Below are 7407 nucleotides of genomic sequence, written 5' to 3' on the forward strand. Positions count from 1 at the left end.
TTATGCTAGGAAGCATTCCACATCAAAAATTCTCTTTTTTATCATTTACCTACTCGAGAACGAGTAGGAATTAAGCTTGGGGATGCTTGATACTTCTCCAACATATCTATAATTTTTGATTGTTCCATGCTATTATATTACCCCTTTTGGATGTTTATGGGCTTTATTTTACACATTTATATCATTTTTGGGACTAACCTACTAACCGGAGGCCCAGCCCATATTGCTGTTTTTTTGCCTATTTCAGTATTTCGAAGAAAAGGAATATCAGACGGAGTCCAAACAGAATGAAACCTTCGGGAGCGTGATTTTTGGAACGAACATGATCCGGAGAGCTTGGAGTGCAAGTCAAGAAGCTGCCGAGGAAGCCACGAGATAGGAGGCCGCCCCCCTGTAGGGCGCGCCCCCTGTCTCGTGGGCCCTTGGGCGGCCACCGACGTACTTCTTCCTCCTATATATACCTACGTACCCCGAAAACAACCAGGAGCACCACGAAACACATTTTCCACCGCCGTAACCTTCTATATCCGCGAGATCCCATCTTGGAGCCTTCGCCGGCACTCTGCCGGAGGGGGAATCGACCACGGAGGGCTTCTACATCAACATCCTTGCCCCTTCGATGAGTTGTGAGTAGTTTACCACAGACCTACGGGTCCATAGTTATTAGCTAGATGGCTTCTTCTCTCTTTTTGGATCTCAATACAATGTTCTCCCCCTCTCTTGTGGAGATCTATTCGATGTAATCTCTTTTTGCGGTGTGTTTGTCGAGATCCGATGAATTGTGGGTTGATGATCAGATTTATCTATGGATAATAATTGAATCTTATCTGAATTCTTTTATATATGATTGATTTATCTTTGCAAGTCTCTTCGAATTATCAGTTTGGTTTGGCCTACTAGATTGATCTTTCTTCCCATGGGAGAAGTGTTTAGCTTTGGTTTCAATCTTTCGGTGTTCTTACCCAGTGACAGAACAGGTTGCAAGACACGTATTGTATTGTTGCCATCGAGCATAACAAGATGGGGTTTATATCATATTGCATGAGTTTATCCCTCTACATCATGTCATCTTGCTTAATGCGTTACTCTGTTCTTATGAACTTAATACTCTAGATGCAGGAGGAGTCGGTCGAGGTGTGGAGTAATAGTAGTAGATGCAGGCAGGAGTCGGTCTTCTTGTTATGGACATGATGCCTATATACATGATTATGCCTAGATAATCTCATAACTATGCGCTTTTCTATCAATTGCTCGACAGTAATTTGTTCACCCACCGTAATACTTATGCTATCTTGAAAGAAGCCTCTAGTGAAACCTATGCCCCCCCGGTCTATCTCTTATCATATTTGCTTTCAATCTACTTTTATTTGCATCTTTACTTTTTGCATCTATATTATAAAATACAAAAAATATATTTATCTTATCATACTATCTCTATCAGATCTCACTTTCGCAAGTGGTCGTGAAGGGATTCACAACCCCTTTATTGCGTTGGTTGCGAGTTTTCAGTTTGTTTGTGTAGGTGCGTGGGACTTTTGAGGAGCCTCCTACTGGATTGATACCTTGGTTCTCAAAACTGAAGGAAATACTTACGCTACACTTGCTGCATCACCCTGTCCTCTTCGGGGAAAACCAACGCTAGCTCAAGACGTAGCAGCCGATGACGAGGTTGATAGAAAGTCCACTTCGGGTACTTGTCAATTTCTTGGTAGATCTCATGTGTCTTGGTCCTCCAAGAAACAAAACTCGGTATCCTTATCCACCGCCGAAGCGGAATACATTGCCACCAGTTCATGTTGTGCTCAATTACTTTGGATGACCCAAACTCTTAAAGACTATGGGATACATGTGAAACATGTTCCATTGCTTTGTGACAATGAAAGTGCTATTAATATTGCTCATAATCCCGTGCAACATTCTCGAACTAAGCATATTGAAGTTCGTCATCATTTCATTCGAGATCATGTTACTAAAGGAGACATCGATCTTAAACATGTTCGTACCGATAAGCACTTGGCGGATATATTCACCAAACCGCTTGATGAGAAAGTTTTTTGCCATTTGCGAGGTGAATTGAACATCATTGATGCCTCAAACTTGGAGTAGAAACTCCATTTGGATGCATGCAAAGCATGAGCCATCATATGACTAATCCTTGATATTTCTCTTATGATGATGATCATATGTCTTGGATATACTTGTACTCTTGCATGCTATCTAACCCTTGTCGGTACTTGGATAAGCCCAACTCTATTAGATTTCAACTCACTCACATTCTAAGCAATCTCTACATCACCAAGTCTCTACAATATGGTGGCTGAAGACAAGGAAGCATGAATCCTTTCAATATATCCTTTGACAATTTCTATATATCAAATTTCATTTGGTATCAAACTTCATGATTGTCATTTTGGACACACAAGTGCTCTTCCTTGCAAAAGTAACCCATGTAGGAAGATGAACTTAAACTACAAGAGGTGCTCCCAACTCTTGATGAACTACATCAACCTTGAGCATCATACACAAGTTCAACTACATGATCAAGATCAACATCACCACCAAGGTATGTCATTCCATCTTAGAGAAGCTTTACCCCAAGACATGGGTCAAAGAAGCTCAACAAGATGTGAATACATCAAAATGCTTAAACGAAAAATGGCAACCCCATTTTGAGTTTAAACGATGAGTATGACATGTGATCAAGTGACTTCACTTGACTCCTAAGTAAATATACTCTAACATAGGTGACTTTGTTGCTGACCAATTCTATATGAAGTTCTCTAGTGTTTCTCCGTGTTCTTACATTTGTCTCTTGCAAGTTTGTTTCCCATTTTGAAAAAACCTTCATCTAGATTTCTTTTATTTTCCGTGTTATTTTCTGCATTCCTTGCATTTAATTTATTGCAAATCCTTTAGTTAATTCCCTGTAAATCTTTGTGAGATCCTATATGCCTAGTGAGCTGAGATGACAAAAATTTTCTCTGAGTTGAACTCGGCCTCACCGATCTTTTCTTATCGGCTAGACCGAAACAACTCGGTGTCACCAAAGAAAAAGATTTGGTGTTATCAATTTGACTACTGAGAAAACATTTTTCCATTTGCATCCTGCATATCTGATCCAGCTCCACTCGATGATTCTTATCCTCTACCCACATCACATTCTACTTGCTGCTTTGTCATGTGACTCAAGGACCAACCCCATTTGACTTATGCTCCAGAAGATCCCTTCTTGGAAATTGATGTCAAAGGGAGAGAGAGAGATCACATCAAACAGAGAAATAGACCCTATGGGAGAGAAAGACTTCTTAGCCATCCCAGATGCTTAGTATTCAAAGAGGAGAGAAGCCACATGTCTTTAAGAGGGGAAAGACATGTTACTAGATGTTTCTTTGTGTCGGTTGCTCTGATTTTCTATCCCTATCTTCTCCCATTATCCAATATCAGATTCAGGGGGAGAAAGACATATAAGGGAAGAAAATCTCTGGAATTCATTGCATATCTTTATTCCTTGAGGACATGTCAATATCCAAATAGAGTACTAAATACTAAGTCACTACATGTCATCCCAGTCTTGGTACTCTTGTGGTTTCCTGTTCTTGCTCTGTTTAGTAGATGTTCCTGTGTTAACCAACCCTGTTTCTCAGGTTCATATCTTCCAAAGTTAGCTCAAGACCACAAGGTAAGTATATGCATCACACTCATGTGCATGAGGATCTCTTGCTGATGTACATATTGTTTGCAAGAAGGACTTATGAACATGTAGGTATATCTTCTGCATTTCACATCATTTGCTCTGATGCATATAGCCAAGATACATGTAACTCATTGCTTGATCTCACATGCTTATGCATTCACATACTTTCATAATCTATCTTCACATGATTGCATACATGTAGGGGGAGCCAATGCATGTTGCATGTTCTTCCAAAGCTTTACTTGTTACACTTTATATCTTTATCTAAAGCTTTGATGTATGTTGTCATCAATTACCAAAAAGGGGGAGATTGAAAGCACAAGTGCTCCCTGGGTGATTTTGGTAATTAATGTCAACATATCTCTTGTTGGACTAATACTTCTATCTAGTATGTTTCAGATGAGTTCAACAATGGAGTGGCAGGACAAGAGGATGTGGAACCCCTTCAAGATGCTAAGGACAATATTGGAAAAAGCTCAAGACTCTTCATTTTCATTTTAGTGATCCAAGATCACATTGAGTTAATAGGAAAAGCCAATAATATTAAAAGGGGATGACGTGTTGCTTAATGGCTTGCTTGCTCAAAGTGCTTAGTGATATGCTCCAAAGCCCTCAACCACTTTCTCATTTCCACATTTGTCCTAAACCTAAAGTCAAACTCGGCCCCAGTGATTTGATCTATCTGGCGCCACTGAGTTCACTTGACATAGCCACTGCCAGAAACCCTAATCAGTTCGATCTTACCGATGGGATCACGGTCTCACCGAGATGGCCCTGCAAACTATCTGTTACCTATTGTAGTTATTTCGGCCTCACTGAAATATACAGTCGGTCCCATCGAGTTTGCTTGACCAAGTCTCTGTTTGCTTATTGCTGAAATTGGTCTCACCGAGTTCATGCAATTGGTCTCACCGAGATGAGGTTTTGCCCTAGCCCTAGCACATTGGCCCCACCGAGTTGACCTTTTCGGTCCCACTGAAAACTCTAACATTCACATTTTGAACCAGATCGGTCTGACCGAGTTTCACTATTCGGTCCCACTGAGTTTGGTAAATTGTGTGTAACGGTTAGTTTTTGTGTGGAGGCTATATATACCCCTCCACCCCCTTCTCCATTGGAGAGAGAGCCATCAGAACGTGCCTACACGTCCACTATTCATTTTCTGAGAGAGAACCACCTACTCATGTGTTGAGACCAAGACATTCCAATCCAACCACAAGAATCTTGATCTCTAGCCTTCCCCAAGTTGCTTTCCACTCATATCATCTTTCCACCATATCCAAATCTATGAGAGAGAGTTGAGTATTGGGGAGACTATCATTTGAAGCACAAGAGCAAGGAGTTCATCATCAACACACCGTCTATTACCTTTTGAGAGTGGTTTCTCCTAGATTGGTTAGGTGTCACTTGGGAGCCTCCGTCAAGATTGTGGAATTGAACCAAGGAGTTTGTAAGGGCAAGGAGATCGCCTACTTCGTGAAGATCTACCCAAGTGAGGAAATTCCTTCGTGGGCGATGGCCATGGTGGAATAGACAAGGTTGCTTCTTCGTGGACCCTTCGTGGGTGGAGCCCTCCGTGGACTCGAACAACTATTACCCTTCGTGGGTTGAAGTCTACACCAACGTGGATGTATGTTAGCACCACCTATTGGAACCACGCCAAAAATATCTGTGTCTCCAATTGCGTTTGCACACTCCAATCCAATCCCTTTACTTTCTTGCAAGTTTTATGCTTTACTTTCCGCTGCTCATATACTCTTGCCATGCTTGCTTGAAATATATTGTGAATGTTTGAAATTGTGCTAATTTCCAACCTCAACTTGAAAAACTTAAAAACTGCTACCTTTACTTGTTGAGGGTCTAATCACACCCCATCTAGACACCTCTTCTCGATCCTTTCACACTTATATGTGGCATCGGTGTTTATTGTTATGCAACTTTGGAGGAAATTCTGGTGACATATCACCAGAAGGAATAACACCTTTTCATTAGGTACATATATAGATGTACTCCCACTTTAAAGAAAATTTCTAGGTCAACTTCTTGCGCTTTTCAGAGCAAATCACATTTTATAAGATACTCCATATGGAGCCTGAAGGAACAGGCGACACACGAGCTGTGGGAGGCCACCAAGGCCCTAGCCGTGAGTCAGACAACCAGCTAGGACACGCTGCGGCGGCACTTGAATGAGATGTCCACCGCCTTCAAGGTTGAACTACCTCAACCTCGTCACGGTATGCATCCCATCCTCCCCCGGTCTAATCGGGTTGATTCTTTTTCAAAAGTAGACAATGTTCATTCTCAAAGCAAAATCATGGTTGTTTTTTACCCGCAAAAAACATGGTGTTTTTATCTATATTTCTCGTTGGTCCTACGTTGTGAATGCACTGTGCGAAATGAGTGTGCATAGAATCTAAATTTTGCATGATGATCTCGATGAGACTATTGTGGTATGTTTATGTCCGGAACTTAATGTTTTTTATTGGTTCACATGTTTTGGTTTTGTGCTTGGTGCATGAAATAACTGGGTACTGCTAAAGGAATTAGTCTTCATGCTCTCTTTAGGAGTTAGCAGAGCCTGGATCATATGTACCATGATTTTTGGTATGCCACATTGTTGGTGCAAAAATTGCCCTCTTGTGTTTAGAGATTGTTGACAGAAACAGGTGTGGACTGGTTTGTTTGCTAGTGCACATAAAGAGAAATAGTCCATGCAGAACCGAAGAAGAATGCCATCTTTGGTGTCAAGTTCGAGGAACTTCACCGAAGGATATGTGTGATGCAGAGAAGACTCGTCATATCTCTCGAAGCCATTCAGGCAAGAAGATTAATAAGAAGAAATTGACCACTCAAAATCTAATGCTGATGTGAGGCAATTGGTTCAGAGGTCGTCTGAAGAGTATTGACTAAGAAGACCGAAGGCAGAGCAAAGATGTAGAATTCAGCTCGGTGTTCTTCTTCCCTTTCTTGGGTCTTAGGACCTCCATACTATTAAGAGGGGTATATGTTTTCGAAGCTTAGATCTGCTGTGATGCTTAGCCCAAAACCTATGCAAGACTAGGATAAACCTCTTTATGCTCTCAATGATTACCTATTAGCAGAAGACGTAGTTCTTCGGTGTTGCGGGAGATATTTTTTGGACTCAGGAGTTAGCATTTCTTGCTCTACAAGGAATGTTATTGTTGTGCTCAATTTCTGACTGTTGGACTCGTGTTGTTCGGCCATTGGCTGTCACACATGTCCATTCTGGTCATTTCCCATCAAGGAAGGCTGCAGCTATAAATAACCACCCCGCTCCAACGTTGTTCGTCGGCTGCTCCGCTTAAGATTTTCGAGAACATTTATTGAGCATCCCCTCTTTGAGTGATTTGAGTTTAAAATCTACCGAGAGAAAACTAAGAACCAAAACTTAGACAGTGGTTGTGCATCACAGTATTCTGAGTCAGAGTTCTTGTACCTATTACTCTTGAGAGATGCACACTCTCTAGACGAATAGGTGTCGGCTCGAGTGTTGAAGAGTTGTTCTCTTCGCCGAGCAAGATCTTCAGCAACCAAGAGTAACTGTAGTTTGCGAAGGAAGTATGTCGAAGGTTTGGAGATCGCTGATAAGCATCTACCACGAGTGAAATCAACTCCCAGTTGAAGGATAATAGGACGGAGAGAGGTTTGCTTCTGTGTTCAATCACAAGTCCCTCCAACCAAACGTAGTCCTT

This window comes from Triticum dicoccoides, chromosome 2B (assembly GCF_002162155.2).
Source record: "Triticum dicoccoides isolate Atlit2015 ecotype Zavitan chromosome 2B, WEW_v2.0, whole genome shotgun sequence".
NCBI lineage: Eukaryota > Viridiplantae > Streptophyta > Magnoliopsida > Poales > Poaceae > Triticum > Triticum dicoccoides.